The sequence below is a fragment of the Tamandua tetradactyla genome, chromosome 3 (genome assembly GCF_023851605.1).
Source record: "Tamandua tetradactyla isolate mTamTet1 chromosome 3, mTamTet1.pri, whole genome shotgun sequence".
Taxonomy (NCBI): Eukaryota; Metazoa; Chordata; class Mammalia; order Pilosa; family Myrmecophagidae; genus Tamandua; species Tamandua tetradactyla.
Window position 1 is genome coordinate 98,417,692 of NC_135329.1, and position 20,214 is coordinate 98,437,905.

A 20,214-nucleotide genomic window follows, 5' to 3' on the forward strand; every position below is an offset into this window, starting at 1 on the left:
AATCAAAATCATTCATGAATCTATAATCCATTTCTTTACTCATTCAATAATAATTCAGTGAACTCTATATACGGTGGGGAATGGCTCTCTCTATATTTCAATTTAAGAGGTTAACATTTTTATTTTTAAAAACTTTTAGAACTATTTGGACTAGTAGCCACGAAAAAATGCAACCCTTTTGGAATTTGATTTTAGTTAAATTTCATTCATAGTTTAATTTGGTATAACATAAAAATGTTAGGTACTTAAATATTTTTATCTAGATGAGTGTTGAATATTTTTCTTGAGGTGACTTTTTTTTTTATTAATTAACGGAAAAAAAGAAATTAACCCAACATTTAGAAATCATACCATTCTACATATGCAGTCAGTAATTCTTAACATCATCACACAGATGCATGATCATCGTTTCTTAGTACATTTGCATCGGTTTAGAAGAACTAGCAACACAACAGAAAAAGATATAGAATGTTAATATAGAGAAAAAAATAAAAGTAATAATAAAATTGAACTAGATTTATGGTTGAAAAAATGTGTTATTCCCTGACTTGCTGTAACATTCTTTATGCAAGAGGTCTATTGATACGAGCAATATTCCTATTTACTGAAGAAAGAGGAACAAAAGATGACATATTTTATAAACATGACTGTCCCCAAATAATTTGAATAAGGGTGAATTGATAAATCAAGTGGCCAGTGATTTGAAGTACACAGATCTACTATTAGCCTTAACTAGTTTCTTTTTTTCTCCAAATTAGCTTTCTTGTCTAGACTTGACCAGACAAAATATCAATTTAAGAATTAACTAATTTGTGTTTAATTTTACAAGAGTACATTTATGTTTTGCAGCATGTTTATATTGCACCTTAAATAAAATTAATATACATATTAAGTTATTATTACTTAGAAATTTTACACATGTCTTCATTTATGTTTATTCTTCCATATGATTTTTGGGTTTATATTTCTATTACATCTGCATCTATACCAAAACAGACATAGACATAGATATAGACATAGACAGACACAGAGACATAGGGTCAGAAACAAAGAGAGATGTGGCAGAGATACATAAATGTGCTGGTTAAAGTTTTAGATTTCTCTGCTAGCATCTAGAACTACATTTTGAACTACTGATGTAATAATTCATTATGTACGATATCCAAGATCTCTAAATTCAACATGTCCTAAACTGCAACCATTTTCCCTCACTCTCCTATTTATATTGAGAATAGCCCTAACTTTGACTCTTGGGTTTATCTTTATTTCAATCTCTAGCAACTTACTATTCCACAAATAATAGGACTCTGGCCAAATTTCAGTATTTCCTGAATAATTTTTTATTTATCTCTGCTGTTGCTTTATGACATGATGTATATATACTAAGGAATTTGACCACCAAAAATGAGTGTTTGCCTTTGTCTCTGCTTCAGACTGGGTAATTGCTAAACCTTTGGAATTTACTTAAATATAGGAATGCCTTTGTTATTCCATGGTGCTGAGCTCCCCACTACATCTGGTCTTTCTCCTAAAAAGATAATTCAGGATAGGTCTGGTCACACTGGTGGCCTTAGGTGGGGGTTGGCCACTCCAGAAAGCCCAACCCTGTGATTAGAGCTTTGGGGCTTTGAGTTACATGATATTAGCTCCATTAATAGGAAAGAAAGGGAGACTGAAGATTGGGTTCAACCATGTGCACATTGATTCAATCCATCATATCTATGTAGCGAAGCACTAATAAACCTCAGGAACTAATAAAACTCATTGCACATGCAAGTGCATTCCCTCTCATATTTTATATTTATCTATTCAATATAGATTATTGAACACATACTCTATGCAACTTTACTGAGGAAACAATAGAGGATTAACAGTAGAGGATTAGATTGAACTCACAGATCTTAATGTCTAGCTGGTAAGACCAATATTAAATAATTACATTGTGATTCACTGACAGTCTTGCATCCTTACCTTATTATATCCTACTCACCCCACAAGAAAAACTGAAATCATCTATTTCTAAGCAACATACCTTGATTCTACTCCAAATTCCTCCTAGCCCTGTGACTACAATGTATTTACAATGCTGACTTTTTTCCCTTCAGTTTTAAATTATGTAATACCATTTACTTGATTGTAAGCTCATCAAAGATATTCGACTTGAATACCCACAATTCTTGAAACCAATAGGGTATCCATATATGGTCAATTTAAATGTGAACAAAATTGTGGAAATGTGCATGTTTTGTCAGAAAGAGAATATTTTCCAATTTCTTTCTGTTCTGTTTCCCTTTTGTTTTCATTGTTTTTATTCATCATTACCAAGAAATTATAGAGTTATCATGGTACCTTATAATTATTCACTAACACAGTGTGACATATGTTAGATTATTATATTACATGTTATGAGGGTAACAATAAAATCAGGCAAGATGTATTATAAACAAATGAGTCCAGGAGTTACTCTGAGGTAATTTTCTTCATCATTTCTGGGAATGTAAGTGGTAGGTTAAATATATATAATAAGTAAAAACTGCTTATTGCATTTTGAAATACTGTTCTTTTTGGAAACTTATGGGAGATAGTGACAGAAAATGGAACGTATAAATTCAGTATATATGTTCTGTAAATATATTTTATATATATATATATAATTTTTCTTTTCTTTTGGCGTGGGCAGGCACCAGGAATTGGAGCCTGAAAATATGTATTTTTAGACATGGATCAAATTTTGTTGCTTAACTATTTTCTTATTCATCACAGTGGGCTGCAAGTTTGGGCTCTTCCTCCAGTCCACATCCTCCCCAAACGATGACAATGTTACCACCGATGATAACCAAAATATTTCAGATAATAAGTAAGTAGCAAAAGTATGACTTTTTGCTATTGAAAAAAAATTTTTTTTAATTGTCAAGACTACAAGATACACTGGGGTTGTTCTTTGTTAGAGGACCAGCAGAAAATCTTGTTATTCTTAAAAAGTGGGGTGTGTTAACGTCACAAATGATGCCACTTAGAAAGATGTTTTATGTTTGTTTTGGCACTATTTTATCCGTGGATGAAAATAACTTAGTAAGCACAGGTGGTGATGTTGAGAAGATGGCATTTTCCTAGAATCAAAGGCAGATTGGTAATATAGTCACGCATTGAGCTGCAGCCAATAGTTCTATTTTATTTTTGCTTAAATACTATCATTGTGATTTCTCAAAATCTTTTAAGGGAAAAGTCAAGTCTTGTACTTGTTGACTCCATTTTCACACAGACCTTTAAACTTTAACTGAACATATAGTTATTAATCAACAAAATATTCATAAATTAAAAATAAAGCATTTTCACTATTATTTTATGCAGAATCCTCACTTAGAACTGCTCATTAAACTGATGCTCCACAAATGCTTTAGTATTCAAATATAGCTTTTAACCAATTTGCTAAATGGTCTCTAAGCAAATCAGCCAGATTGGCCACCTCTTTGCTGTGTGCCCTTGTAGAAAGGAACATTTCAATTAAAAATTAACAACAGCTTGCCAGTAAAGTGGTACTTGGAGTCGTGTCATTCTGCCTGTGTATTCAGAGTCTATCCAATGACTGTGAACCTGCAGGTACAGACAGAGACAATCATATCAGTAAAAGCGAATGCATTTTCCTAGAAAATTGTCCTGTATATCCCGGTCACAACAATGTAAAATGCTCAAGGGCCGTCTTTAAATTAACTTTTAACTTGTTTGAGTCATTCAATAAGGCCATTTTAGCAATAATTCTTCCAAAACATATCAGGATGTCTTAAAAGATGAACAATTGGTAAATACACTCGCATATACATACATATGTTTGCATGAATAGAAGTTTTAGAAAATATGCAATTTCAGGGTTTTCATCAAAGGGATACACTCTGTACATAACAACTTTATAAATTCAAACACTTACATAGTTAAAGTAAATACTGCGTAGTTACTTGTCTGACCATTTTTTTGAAAGACTAATTAAACTGAAAAATATGTTTAACTACTTATGACATATGTAGTGTGATGAGTAAAATAAGGGCACGTGTAGACCAAGAAAAAATAAATGCCAATCATTCAGGGGAAAATGCAACTTATTTTGAATACAGTGCCATTGATTTGGAAACACACTTGCAGCCCAGGTTTATTCAGAAAGCCTCAGTGTCCCCTGCCCATTTGTTCTTATGCTGTCCAGCTATTTCCATGGAATCAAATGATTTTTTTGAGAAAAACATTTATGAACTATTTTTGAAGTTGAACCATTTGTATATAGGAGTGTTGCTTTATATTAATAAAATGTCTGTGGTATAATATTCTTGTTTGCAAATGTGCCAAAATGCCTGAAATTTTTGCTTTTTTCAGTTAAGGAATTTGTGGTTGTGTGTGTATTCATTCATTTTGTAGGAGAAAGATACTTTTGTCTCCTAAATCCAATGAGATGGTTGGTTTTTAAAAAACTGTTTTTTAATGAGATAAAATAGGCCTCTTTTCTTGGGGAAAAATGCATTGTAATGATTTTTGCAAATGCATGCCATCAAAATATAACAAAACATAGAATGGAACTGGAGTATCTGACTGGAATTTGAGGAAATAGCAAGAAAATGCTACCTGAAAATGAATCTAATAGAACCAAGATGAGAGCAATTGGAATAGTCATTTTTTTCAGAGCAGAGACAGTTTCTTAATGTGTGGTCAAAGTGGCAATGGCAACTAACTGTAATTAAGGATTGAGTTGGATGTGTGGTGCTATAAGAAAAAACACAAAAAAGAGAGGAAATGCAACAATTAAATGGGGTGCTCTGAGTAGCTAAAATAAATTCTAGTTTTTAAATTGATGAATTATTTATAATTTGCTGAGATGGGTCTCAACAGATTAGGGCCATGTTAATCATTTGTGTTTTCAGGTAACCTGGTGTTGATGAAGTAAAATGATAAAAAAAAAAATTGTATTTCCATTCATTAACAATGAAGAGTCCTAAATGGAAATTTGGAAGATAATTCCATTTATAATATAATCAAAAGAATAAGATATTTAAGAATACATTTAACCAAGCAGACAAAATACTTGTACCCTAAAAGCTATAAAACATTACTGAAAGAAATTAATTAAAACTTAAAGGCAAAGGACAAGGAAAAAGTTCTGAAAGCTGCAAGAGAAAATAAATGTGTTATGTATGAGGAAGTCTCAATTAGATGGAGGGTTGATTTCTTATCAGAAACCATGGAGGAATGAAGACAGTGGGTTGAAATACTTAAAATGCTGAAAGAAAACGACTGCCAGGCAAGAATTTTATATTCTGAGAGACTCTATTTCAAAAGTTAAGGAGAGATAAAGACATTATCAAATAAAGAGAAACTGAGGGAGTTCATCACCATTAGACCAGCCCTACAAGCAATACTGAAGGGAGTTCTTCAGACTGATAGGAAAGTACTCTAGACAGGGTTGAAAGCAGCATAAAGAAATAAAGACCTGCAGTAAAGGGAACCATTTGGGTAATTATAAATGCCACTACTATTGTATAGTACTGTTTGGTAAGCAACTTCACTTTTACTTCCTTTAGGTGCTAAAATGCAAATACATAAAAAGTAATGATACATTTATATTTTGGGACATACAGTGTACAAAGATATAAGCGGTGACAAGTATGAAAAGTAGTGAGGGAACAGAAAGGTATAGGTAAGGTATATGTGCATAGTATCGAAGTAAAGTTGGTATAAAACCAGATATTATTGCTATATATTTAGGATGTTAAATTTAAACCCCATGTTTAAAGGGGTAGCAAGGTAAACAAATTAAATAATATATAAATCCAGATAGCATTGAGGAGGCACTGCATATAGTAAAACACATTTTCATGACCTTAGAATTGTAACTTGTAAGTTAATAAAGCCTCTTTTTTAAAAGCTGACCCATTTCTGGTATATTGCATTCTGCCAGTTTTAACAAACCAAAACAACTACCCAAAACAATTTATAGATTCAATACAATCCCAATCAACATTCCAACAACCTTCTTTGCAGAAACAGAAAAGCCAGTAATCAAATTTGTATGGAAGGTAAAGTGCCCTGAATAGCTATAGCCATATTCAAAAAGAATGAAGTTTGAGGACTCACATTTCATTATCTTAAAACTTATTACAAAACCACAGTAGTCAAAATAGTGCAGTACTGGCACCTGGGCCATATGGACCAATGGAATCAAATTGAGAACTCAGAAATCAACCCTCACATTATAACTGACTGATTTTTGACAAGGAGGCAAAGACATTGAAAAAGATGTCTCTTCAACAAGTGATGCTGGGAAAACTGGATCTCCATTTGCAAAAAAAAAAAAGGAGGACCTATATCTCACAGCAAATGCAAAAATCAACTCAAAATGAATGAAAGACCTTTATATAAGAGCTAGAACAATCAAAATTCTAGAAGAAAATAGGAATGCATATTCAAGCATTGTCTCAGGCAATGGTTTCTTAGAGTTTGCACTCAAAGCACAAGCAAAAAAATAAAATCTAGACAAATGAGACTTCATCAAAATGAAAAACTTTTGTTCCTCAAAGGACTTCATCATTGAAAGTATTAATGGCAGCCTACACAATGGGAGAACATATTTGGAAGCTACATATCTGATAAAGGATTAACATGTAGGATATATTTTTTGAAAACCTTCAACTTAACAAAAAAATTTGAAAATTGGGCAAGAGTCTTGAACAGACATTTCTCCAAAGATATACCAATGGCCACAAAGCACATGAAAAGATGCTTAGCATCATTAGCCATGAAGGGATTACAAATTAAAACCACAATGATATACCCTTTCATACCCATTAGAATGGATACTATAAAAATGTGGGAAATAACAAGTGTTGGATAGGAGGCAGAGAAATAGGAACATTCATTAATTGGTGGTGACAATGTAAAATGATGCAGCTACTGTGGAAGACAGTTTGGCAGTTCCTCAGAAAGCTAAATATAGAATTACCATATGACCGGCAATTCCCTACTTTGTATAAAGCTAGAAGAACTGAAAGCAGGAACTTAAACATATATTCAAACACTGATGTTCAGAGTGGCATTCATTATTCACAATATCCAAAAGATATAAGCAACTGAAGTGTCTATCAATGGAAGAATGAGTTACAAAAAGTGGTATACACATGCGATGGCATATTATTCAGCCATTAAAAGGTAAGAAGTACTGAAGCATGCGGCAACATGGATGAACCTTGAAGATATGTTGAGTAAAATAAGCCAGAAACAAAAGGACAAATATTGTATGATCTCACTGTTTTTAAATAATTAGAATAAGCAGACTCATAGAGTGAGAATCTAGACTATAGGTTACCAGAGAACGAGGAAGTGGGGACTTAGGAAATGGGAAGTCAAGTCTTAAAAGTGTGCAGCATTCCTATTTGAAATGATGGAAATGTTTTGATAGTGTATGGTTCACAACATTGTGAATGCAGTTCTCACTACTGAATATATACGTGAATGTGATTAAAAGGGGGAATATTACATTGTATAAATGGGAGCTGAATAATAATTTTAACAAAGTCTCTGTAGCTATGTTATACAAACAGTGACCCTTAACTTAAACCATAGACTTTAATTAGTAGTACAATTATAAAAACATGCTATTATCAGTCGTAATAAATGTCCCACACCATTAAAAGTTGTTAGTGGCAGGACGGTATATGGGAATCTTGTGTTTTATGCATGATTGTTCTCTAAATCCACAACTTCTCTAATAAGGAGCACAAAATAAAATAAAAAAACAAGTTTTTGTTTTGGAACTTGTGTTGTTTTTAGCATGTTCAAAAGAATATGCTTTTGAAAAAGAATGAGGATATTCTTACTCCACTATATCAAAACTTACTATGGAGGGAAAGTAATTAAAAATAGTGTATAGTTCATAGGGATAGACCAGTGGAACTTATAACATAATAATATAATTCCTGGCAATCTCTCAAATGTATTGATCATTATTTCTCTTGGAAACCACGCTCCCAGGGCCCTCCATGATCCTGCTTATATGTGAATGGTTGCCTTCTAGATTTCATCCACTATCTGGGAATTCCTTTTGCTGTTTTCCTGTTTCCTTTGTTTTGTCCTGTCTTCTCTCTTGGTTGACTCATATTGCTGGAGCAAAATCTCTAGTGCCTTCCTAACAAACTTTCCTGAAAGTAAATCTTTTGAGGCCTTGAATGAGTAAAAATGCCTTTATTCTTCTTTCTTTTTTTTTTTTTTAAAAATATATATATATATATTTATTGAGATACTTTTATACACATACAGTCCATCCAAAGTATACAATCAATGGCTCACAATATCATCACATAGTTGTGTATTCATCACCATGACCATTTTTAGAACAATTGCATCACTCCAGAAAAAGAAAGAAAAAGAAAACAACATACATCCCATACCACTTATCCCTCCCTCTCACTGACCACTAACTTTTTCATCTACCCAATTTTTTTATCCTTTATCCCTTACCCTATTATTTACTGATTCTTTCTCCATATATTTTTTTACTCATCTGTCCATACTCTGGATAAAAGGAGCATCAGACACAGGGTTTTCACCATCACACAGTCACACTGTAAAAGCTATATACTTATACAATTGTCTTCAAGAATCAAGACTACTGGAACACAGTTCAATATTTTCAAGTACTTCCCCCAGCCACTCCAATATACCATAAACTGAAAAGGGATACCTGTATAGGGGTGCCTGGGTGGTTCTTGGTAGAATGCTCACCTTCCTTGTGGAAGAACTGGGTTCGATTTCTGAATCATGCACCTAAAAGGAAAAAAAACAAAAAAGGGATATCCGAATAATGCATAAGAATAACCTCTAGGATAGCCTCTCAATAGTCTTTTTTCTTGTTTGATAGTTTAAGTGGGCATTAATTGAAGAATTTTTTATCCCCAAAACCGTCTTCTGGAGTTCAGTGCTTCTGTTAAAAGTCCAGAGCCATTCTACTACTTACTTCTATATGTGTCACTAGTTCTATCATTCTTGAAACTTTTTCCCCTGGTATTCTGGGATTACCCAAAGATAGACTGTTGGGAATTGACTCATGTAGCCCATAATACGCATGTTCAGGTCCCAACCCTGCTCCTGTGGTGTGAACTCATTTGTAAATAGGAACTTTGAGATGCTGTTAATTAAGGTGTGTACAAAAAAATGAAGATAAACCCTTACCTAACACCATATACAAATTAACAACAAATAAAAAGAATGAAAAACTAAATTTAAGAGATAAAACTGTAAAACTATTAGAAGAAAACATAGAGGCAAATCTTTACCTTCAAATGGTTTCTTTAACATGATACCCAAAGCACAGGCAACAAAAGAAATAAAGATTAATATTTTGATTAATATTTAAAATGTTGTGCATCAAAAGAGACTGTCAAAAGAGTGCAAAGAAAGCCCACAGAATAGGAGAAAATATTTGCAAATCATGTGTACTGCACTCAATTAAAAAATGGGTGAAGGACTTGAATATACATTTATCCAAAGAGCATGCACAAATGGTCAATAATCATATGAAAACAATATCAGTCACTAAGGAAATACAAATCAAAACCACAGTGATATACCAATTCACCCCTCTGTGAAGGGTATAATTTTTTAAAAAAGGAAAATAACAAGTATTATCAAGGATATGGAGAAGTAGAACTCACAAATTGCTGATGGGTATTTAAGATGGTGCAGCTCTCATGAAAAACCATCTGGTGGTTCCTCAGAAAATTAAACATAGGATTTTCATTTGACTAAACAAATCTGTTCCTAGGTATATACCCATAAAAATGGGAAAAATGACTCAAGCAGTTACTTTTATGCAAATGTTCATATCAGCATTATGCACAATGGTCAAAGAGTAGAAACAACCCAAATATCTATCAACTGATAATGGATAAATAAAATGTGGTTCATATATACAGTGGAATATTATTCAACCATAAAAAGCAATGAAGTTCTAATACATGATACAACAGGGATAAACATTATGAACATTATCCTAAGTGAAATAAGCCAAATATAAATGGATATATATTGTATGATTCCACTTGTATGGAATATTTTGAATAGGCAAATTTGTAGAGACAGAAAGTTGATTAAAGAGGTTACACCAGGTTACTAAGGGGAGGTATGGGAAGTTATTACTTAGTGGGTAAAGAGTTCCTGCCTGTGATAATGAAAAAAAGTTTTGGAAACTTGATGAAAACAAAGTTGGAAATAGTGGTCATGGTGGTACAAAATTGTGAATGGAACTAATACTACCTAAAAGGCAAAATGACAGATTAAGTACATATAAATTTTAAAAAAAAGAGAAAATAGCAGAACTGAAGGAGAATAGGTAAATAATTTGCACTGTGTAGCATGAAATGAAAATACTGAGCTCTTTATTCAAATATTATAAAATTTGAAAGGTAGTGATTGAAGAGCATTATGCAAAACACAGGTCTCCAGGTCTCTTCTGAATATGGATCCTGAGTGACTTCCTGGGTCAAACATTTATGAAGGCAACCCTAATGTGAGGGGAACAAAGCCAAAGGATATACATCAAGGTTTCTTTTCATCTCTTAACAAAAGAAGAAAGCATGAAAAAAAAAAAAAAGAACACACACACAAGATTGAATCATATTATTCATATTACTATGTTTACATAATTTTTCTCTCTTAAGCTTTATAATAATTGTAGGATCTAATGGCTGATAACACTGAAGAATAATGCAGAGAAACATTATCCTATTTGACCAAGTAAAATTATTTCTTTGCAACTAGGTTTCAGTAATTATTGAGCACACAGTGCAAAATAGTAATTACATAATGCATTTTACTTTGTTTTACTAAGATGAATTATTTTATAATCTTAGCTTGTAGTCTAGTCTAGTTTGGTCTTATTACTGGGTTGTGTCCAGCCACAAGTTCATACATGAGGCACAATTGCTTATATTGTTTTGTACATGTCATTGAAAACGTAGTGATGAAGTGAATATGAGAGAGAAATCTCCCAGGTCCCAGGCCTGGGATTTCTCAGAATCCATTAGTCTTTCCTAGGTGAGACTCTCTCCTAATCACCCAGAAACCCCTGATTTTTCTCTGGTACATGAATATTGTCCATTTTGACAAGTGATAACAGCTCCCAGCAGAGCTCACAACAAATTGCATGCGAAATTTATTACTCCCTGTTTTAGTATCTTGGCTGCTAAAGCAAATATCACACAATGGGCTGGCTTAAAAATAGAAATTTATTGGCTCATGATTCCAGAGGCTAGAATGTCTCTTTCCTCTCAGTGGAGGTATCTTCTGGCTGGCCAGCAATCTTTAAGTTTCCCTGCTGGAAATGCACATGGCAGCATCTTCTCCTTTCTCAGCTGGGTTCCGTTGACTTCCATCTTCTGGATGCTCCCCGTGGCTTTTTTTCTCTCTCTGATTTTCATTTCTCTCTCTGATTCAGTCAGGCCACACTTTAACTAAAGATAATATCATCAAAAGGTCCTATTTACAATAGGTTCACACCCATAGGAATGGGTTAAGATTGAAAATATGGTTTTCTGAGGTTCATAATTCAATCCCCAACACTACCACCATCACATTTTACAGTATAACTGTTTCTCTGTGTATACGGAATCCTGAAATCATGGAATTCACCAAACCAGTTGGTCTCATCCCCGGCAGTACATTAGAATTATCTGAATAATTACAAAAAATAATACAGATGTTCATATCCACTCAACCATTTAAATCAGAACTCTGGAGGGTTGAGTTCCAACTTAATAATTACTAAGAGTTCCAGCTGTTTCTAAAGTGTAGCTAGGGTTGAAAAGCATTGTAACTTCTTAGCCACTCCTTGTATCTCCCTTTGATTTTAATTTCAGGCCTATCAGCAACTCCAGTCATGTTCACAAGGTGACCAAAAACTTAGCCCAAATCCAGTGTCCAACCACCTCTAAAGCATACAGTAGACCATCTTCGTCCAAGGGACTACACTTAAGTTGTCAGAAACTGGCAAAGCCACTTCCTTGATTTCCACCGAACCCTGGGTAGGAACCATCAGCCCAAGGGTCCCCCACCATGATGATCTGATCACTTGAACGCTCTCTCCCAGGGCAAGCTGAGTCATCTCCAGGCAAGAAAGTGGCTTTCCTCTGGTAGTGCTTGGTTGAGGACCTGCTCTGGCTAGGCACAGCCACATCAACAAGTTGCTGCCTTTTGCTTCTGAAGACAGTTTTACTGCCAAGAATCATGAGTCATTCACCAGCTCCAGTTAGCTTTTGATCTGAAGTGACAGTGTGAGTGGGAGAGTGAGCAGAAGAGATTGGGTTTGCTCAAGTTGATTGCCGAGGGAAGTTCAACTTAGAATGAGTGCAAAGACAGGGTAGGTGTTGGCAGAGCCGTGGAAGGCACTGCTTACAGAAAACGTCAGTCCCCATAATCTTTCATGGCATCATGCACCTGCTTCTTCTGGCTTACTCTTTACCACAGCGAAGTGTTGTGGCCCTCCCTGGAGCTGCATCCTGTGCCTAGCACCTTCAAACTGCAGCTTCGAAACTGGGACCAAGGCAAAGAGTTCTCAGGTCACCCTCCATAGTCAGGCCCATCCTGTAGGAGCACCCAAACCTCACAGTGAAATCAGATAAAAGTGGTGGATTCTGTGCCTGATATGCATGTAGCAGGGTTTCAAAGAGAGAAATAATTTAATGCTATGTGAAACAGAAGAGTAGATGGCCTATTGGCCCCAAAATCTGTCTCAGCCAGTAGTTTTTGAGGCACAAAAGAATTACCTTTTTCTTTCTTTTCTAATTCTAGGTCTATTGAGTAATTGTTTAGGATCTAAATATTTATATATTTCTAAAACAAATAAAGGTCTTCTCCAGGGTTAATTACAAAAGAAATGAAAACTGCATCTGCTCCAATCATGATGTAGTTGCCATTTATCTAACAACAGCACAGTACAAATCTAAGGGGACAAAACACTTCAGAATTAATACAAGGACAGAACCTTTTTAGACTAGAAACTCTGTGCTTATAAATAATTCTTACAGAAAATTTGCACATAAGTTTTAGGCTTTATAAAAACACACAGAAGAACAGAGAAAACTCTGTATTTGAAAATTCAAGCCTGCTTCTGCAAACTTGGATATCCATGAGCATTCCATGGAGGGTTTTCTTTTCTTTTCTTTTATATTTTTTTTATTGTGAAAAATAACATATAAACCAAAGGGCAATAAATTTCAAAGCACACTGCAACACTTCATTGTAGAACAGATTTCAGACTTTGGCATAGGTTACAATTCCACAATTTTAAGATTTTCCTTCTGACTGCTTCAAGACAATAAAGGCTAAAATCAATACAGTGACTCAGCAGTCATATGCATTTGTTAAATCCTATCTTTTCTGTTATAACTCCACTTTCTATTTTGATCTTGATCCCAATCTTTGGGGGTATTTGGGTTATGCCCATTCTAACTTTTTCATGCTGGAAAAGGCTGTTGATAATATGGGATAAGGGGATGGAACTAGTTGATATTCTGGAGATGCTGGCCCCTCTGGGTTTCAGGACTTATCTGGCCTAGGCACCCCCATCTGCAGATTGTGTGTTTCTGGAAAGTAATCATAGTGCATGGAACTTTTGTAGAATATCAGACAAAGCCCTAGGTGTTCTTTAGGGTTGGCAGGAATGATTTTGGCTGGGGTTTGGCAAACCATGAAAAGTGGCAATATCTAGATGAAGCTTCCATAAGAGTACCCTTTCAATTCTATTTGAACTCCTCAGCCATTGGTACCTTCTTTGTTACACTTCTTTTCCCCCTATGGTCAGGAAAGCATTGTTGAACCCACAGTGCTGGGGCCAGGCTCATCCCTGGGAGTCATATTCCACATTGCCAGGGAGACTTTAACCCCTGGATGTCATGTTCCATGTAGCAGGGAGGGCAATGATTTCACTGCAGAGTTGGACTTAGAGAGAAAGAGAGGCCATACGACATCTGAACAACAAAAGAGGTACTCTGGAAGTAACTCTCAGACATAACAATAGGTAGGTTAAGCTTCTCTGCTATATAAATTAGCTTCATAAGATCAAGTCTCAAGATCAAGGGCTTGGCCTATTGATTTGGGAGTCCCTAATGTTTGAGACAGTATCAAGGGTTTCCCAGGGGTAAAGCTTAATAGTTCCATATTTTTTCTCCCTTCCCTCAAGGGACTTTGCCAATACATTTTAATTATCTGTCTAACATACTCTTGGGCTTATCCAGGCATTACATTAAGGTATACGGAATTACAAATGCTCATTCCCATTATTGGAGTCATGTGCTTGGGTTGGTTAAATGATCAATCCAGAGAGGATGTGTTAGATTATGTGCTATGGAAAACTTAGGTTCTGTACAAAATAAACCTCTCTTTCTTTGGTCTCATAGAGTAGATGAAGTTTTAATATCTTCTTAACCTTATATTCTGATTTACCTTAGTCCTATTCAATCAGTTTTATTCTTAACTCTAATTGGAGACAGATCTCTTTTTCAATTTGTTTAATAGTTATTTGCGGCAATGCTGTCCTTCAGAACTACAGAACCCCAACTCTGACTCTTAGTGTCATACAGATTTCAAATTTCCAGAGAAATACCAGGTTAAACATACATAGCACAGTCTCTCAAAATCTAGAAATAACAATTACCACTCCAGACTAAATGTGATTGCTATAAGAGTTTACAACCTAGGCCCCAATTTTCTTAAAAGTATTTTCTAAATGAGACAATACAATATTTGCTCTTTTATTTCTGGCTTGTTTTGTATCACATGATGTCATACAAGTTCATTCACAATGTTTCATAATGTCATACAAGTTGATTCAAACCCACAACTTTGTTCCTTTCTGTAGCAGCACAATATTCAATCATAAGTATACACAACCATTCGCCATTCTACTTTTCAGTCAGTGTATCCTTCAGCCACCTCCATCCATTTGGTATCATGTATAATGTCCAAAGTCAACAATCCATGTCCCACATTATCCTCAGTGGTATAATTAACACACTTAATTTTAGGCAATTTTCCCTATTTCCAAGAGAAAAATGACCCATAAACACACCCTTACAAACAGAAAATCCAAACCTCCCCTTAACTCTTGTCTTTCCACCCCATTATTTACCCCTGCTACTGTTGATATCTTCCTGTTAAACATGGCCCATAGTATGCAATAGTAGATTTCCCTATATGCCCTTATATTATAAACTCTTTGTACAAGATTCATATCTTTAAGTAGTTCGTGCAAGAAGTTACTTTTATTTGTAGTGTTGATCAGTGGGATACATGGGTTTATACAACTCCTTTCAAGCATGATCACCTTCTGTATGGTAATATTATAATCCCACTAATGACCTGCCTTCACTTCTATCCACTTCTTTGTTTAAGTGCAGTTTCATTATTTGTTCACCTGTCTCTAGCTTCCATGTATCTCTTTGTCCCCTATATTCTGTATTATAAGCCTCTGAGCTTACATTTAACATGGTCATAAAAGCAAAATCATACAGTGTCTATCCTTTTCTGACTGGCTTATTTCACTCAGCATTATGTCCTCAAGGCTTATCCATCTTGTCATGTGCTTCGAGATGTCATTTCATCTTACTGCTGCATAATATTCCATTGTTATGTATATACCACAATTTTTTTAATTCACTCATCAGTTTATGGATGTGTGGAGTGTTTCCATTTTTTGGTGATTGTGAATAATGCAGCTAACAATATCATGGTGTAAATGTCTGTGTCACTTCTTTCAGCTCTTCTGGGTGTATACCAAATAATGATATTGCTGGGTCATAGGGCACCTTGATATTTAGTTTTCTTAGGAACCGCCGAACTGTCTTCCATTGTGGCTGCACCAAAATACATTCCCACCAGTAGTGCCTAAGGGTCCCAATTTCTCCACATCCTCTCCAACATTTGTAGTTTTCTGTTTGTTTCATAGCATCCATTGTTATAGGTGTGAGGTGGTATCTCATTGTAGTCTAAATCTGTACTTCCCTTACAACTAATGGAAATGAGCATCTCTTCATGTGCTTTTTAGCTATCTGTATTTGCTCTTCAGAAAAATGCCTACTCATATCTTAAGCCCTGTGCTGGTTTGAAAGGATTTATGTACTCTAGAAAAGCCACGTTTTAATCCTGATCAATAATGTAGGTTGTACTCTTTTGATTAAATTATCTTCACAGAGATTTGACTAACACAATTGTGGGTGAGGGATTAGAAGGATATGTGACTCCACTCATTCCAGGTCAGTCTTGATTAGTTTATTGAAATCTTTTAAAAAAGGAAGCACTTTGGAGAGCGTCCCTTTTTTAGAACCATGAGGCCAAGAGCCCGCGTAGCCACAGACCTTTGGAGATGAAGAAAAAAATGGCCTTAAGGGAGGTTCATGAAACAAGAATCTGGGAGAGAAAGCTAGCAGATGTTGCCATGTTCACCATGTGCCTTTCCAGCTGCGAGAGAAACCCTGAATTTCATTGGCCCTAACCTCTTGTTTGTGCCTTAACTTGGACATTTTTATAGAACTTGCTTTAATTGGGACATTTTCTCAGCCTTACAACTGTACAACAGCAACTTTTTAAATTCCCCTTTTTAAAAGCCATTCGTTTCTGGTATATAGCATCCCAACAGCAAGCAAACTAGAACAAGCCCATTTTATAACTGGGTTGCTTGTTCTTTTGTTGTTGAGTTGTATGATTTCTTTATGTATACTTTGTTCAATGTGTGATTTCCAAATATTTTCTCCCATTGAGTTGGCTCCCTCTTCACCTTTTTGACAAAGTCTTTTGAGGTGCAAATGCATTTGATTTTGAGGAGTTCCCAGTTATCTATTTTTGTTTTGTTGCTTGTGCTTTGGGTCTAAGGTTTAGGAAGCTACCTCTTCTTACTAGGTCTTGAAGATATTTCCCTACATCTTCTTCTAGGAGCTTTATAGTACTAGTTCTTATTTTTAGGTGTTTGATCACTTTAAGTTAATTTTTGTATAGTGTGTGAGATAAGGGTCTTCTTTCACTCATTTGACTATTGATATCCAGTTCTCTTGTGCCCATTTATTGAAAAGACTATTTCATCTCAGTTTAGGGGATTTGGGGGTCTTGTCTAAGACTAGTTGACCATAGATTTGATGGCCTATTTCTGCACTCTTGATTTGATTCCATTGGTCAATATTTCTATCTTTGTGCCAATGCCTCCCACTTCATTCTTCTTTTTTAGAATGCTTTTAGCTATTTGGGGTCTTTTTCTCTTTCAGATGAATTTGGTAACTAACTTTTCTAAGTCTTCATGGTAGGTTGTGAAGGCAGGGGGGCCAGCTTGCAGGGCTTGAGGGTCAAGATGCAGGTGTGTGCATGCACAGGGAAGGAGGGACAGGGCCTGTGTGTATGGATGCAACAGGGGTGTGGTGTGCTTGGGGCTGGGGAGATGGGGCATAGGTGTGTGTCCAAACCAAGCTCAAGAGGGAGGTGAGGGGAGCCAGGGGGACTGTGTGCATGTGTGGAGTAGGGGGACTTTGACATTCAGGTGAGCCCCTGCATGAGGTAAGAGTGGGTGGGCAAGGGGCAGGACATGGGTCCTTGGTTTGGGGGATGTGGCTTGATGTAATGTGTGGGGTGGCTAGTAGGGTGAGGATGTGCAGGTCCCATGGGAGTAGGCTGGGATGCTTGGAGTGCTGGGTGGTGGGGTTGGATCCTGGGCTGTGGTGAATCACAGAGTTTGGGCAGTCATGGGGCATGTGGGGCTGGGGTTACAGGGGCGGGGCACACATGGGTGTAGTGTATTCAAGGAACATTGCTTGGCTTACTTCCTAGTCCCTACCTACCTGTCCATGGACTCCTGAGGACTCTGGGCCTCCATTTGGAAAGAGGCATGGTAGGTTCTTTGCATTAGCTGGATAGTCTCTGGTTCTCTGCATCTCAATTCCTTAGCTTTTTCAATAGGGCTGCCCTATGTGGTGTAGAAGACCCTCTCAGGTCACTTGCACCCTGGAATTGCTCTCTTCATTGTTTTTCTTTCACCTCTCTAGCTGTTCCTTGGAGTAGGAGTGAACTTAGGCCTACCCTATTCCTCCATCTTCCCAGAAGTCCCATGGGGCAGTTTTAATAAAGATAGTAATGCATGCTCCATTCCCTGAGATTTTTTTGAATAAATGACCTAGGGTTTGGGCACATTTGCTGAAATTATTACATTCTCAAAGCAATCTCAATGCTTTTTGCAGTTTTGAGAACCACTGCTTTCAGACCTAGAAACATTTAAATTGTATCGTCCATCAAAGTAGAATAGAGAAGGAATATCTGTGCTTTGAGAAGTGCAAATCAAAGTGCCTCAAATTCCTAACCCTTGGTATCCCTTCTCTATGTGTGTTTAGATATATTGTCTAGGGACTGTATAGATTTAGAGATGAACCAGTTGGATCACACTGAGTGCACAAAACTCTTGTCTGAGAGGAACTGGAGGAGAGGATCTGGGAATAAAGTCACAAAATGCTTTATTTGGGGGCCTTGGTGAACTTGCATGCAGTGAACCTGTGGGATAGGGAGAGGGCATTGGTTAGAGGGTACCTTGGAAGTTGCCAGGAACTTTGAGATAGATAACAGTGGCCCAACCCTTCGCATAGTTCTGCACTGACTTAGCACATCATGGTTGAATGAAAGAAGGCACCAAGCACAGCTGAAAGCTTCTATCACCTGTGCAAAGTAGCCCTGGTGAGAAGGGAAATTTGAAAAACTGAATCCTAGAATCATGAGATGCACAAAATAATATAGTTTTACTAGCAAAATCTAAACTCATTGAACTAATCCCCATAGAAGTAACCTGAGGGACCTTGAAAGGCCATGATTTAGAGGGTATCAGGAAGCTAGTTTTCATCAGAACATCATTATTGTGGTTAAAGGCACAGAAGCTGGGAGCCAAAGAGCTTGAACACTCTTTGAATGTTCCACAGGACCTGTGGAACCCTAAGCAAGTCGTTTTGTTTCTCTAGGCTTGATTCCCACACATGTAAAATGGGAATATTAAAATGACATAATTTGTGAAGTTGGGTTTGTTGGGAGGCTTTCTTAAGTCAAAATAAGAATAATACATACCACATAGGAAGAACTCAATATATGTCAGAGACTATAATTATTTTTGGGTATTGCAACCCTCCTCATACAAAAAAGACTTGGAATATTGCCAGTCATTTAGTACTTGCTAACCTAAGTAGCTTAAAACTCTGATCCAGTGGGACAAACCTGCTTTCAGGTATTAAGAGGGGGACGACTTACTAGGCACACTTCCATCTGTTGTTCTTCATTAAATGTGCTGTTGGAATTAAAGTCACACACTAATTATAAGGCTGGAGAGTCTTGTGCCTTTGAAATATACTCCCAGAGTAGCATGTAAATAGTGTCTGCCATTATAGCATCTTGTTAATTCTGTAAAAAGTGATGCTGGTTTGAATTAAGTAGTTAATGGTCCCCTTTTCCAGAAACAGTGAAACTTGTGTAAAGGTTGAAAAGCTTCCAATCTGACTCCAAATGTGAAATGTAGGATTCTAGGGAGAACCCTAGCCTGCGAAGCAGGGAGATTTTCCTTGGCAAAAAAAACTTGGCAAAAAACCAAGGTTTAATTGACTCAAATACTGCCAGGACAACAGAAAAGAAAAGTTTGTTCCAGGTTCCAAGGGAATTATTGCCCAGAGGGCCAGGCAAATGAAAAATCTTTTCCAAATCCACATTTACTTGTAGGTATCCTGCATTTCACTGGACAAGTGCTGCTAGCCAATACCATATTTAAGAAAATTTCAAGACTTCACAGGCTATTCAGGCCAACTGTTCAGTGGATTTTTCATTGTCTGGGTGATTTTTACACAATGGATGAAATTAGGAGAGAAAGTATATTTCGTAAACAAGGAGGTCATGGACGATTCTTTCCTGACCTATCTGCCACTAAATATGCCTGTTCTAGTTTGCTAGCTGGTGGAATGCAATATACCAGAAATGGATGGCTTTTAAAAGGAAGAATTTAATGAGTTGCTGGTTTACTGTTCTAAGGCTGAGAAAATGTCCCAATTAAAACAAGTCTATAGAAATGTCCAATCAAAGGCATCCAGGGAAAGATACCTTGGTTCAAGAAGGCCAATGAAGTTCAGGGTTTCTCTCTCAAGTGAGAAGGCACATGGTGAACACAGTCAGGGCTTCTCTCTC

General features: G+C 36.2%; 1 long non-coding RNA gene across 1 annotated transcript in view; it reads left to right on the forward strand.

Moving 5' to 3' along the window:
* Window positions 1–2,852, forward strand: part of LOC143676258 (uncharacterized) — a 30,685-nt gene extending 27,833 nt beyond the window's left edge. Inside the window, exon 4 of the long non-coding RNA XR_013171954.1 lies at window positions 2,764–2,852. This is a non-coding gene — a long non-coding RNA (uncharacterized LOC143676258). The remainder of the gene's footprint in view (window positions 1–2,763) is intronic.
* Window positions 2,853–20,214: the final 17,362 nt, after the last annotated feature.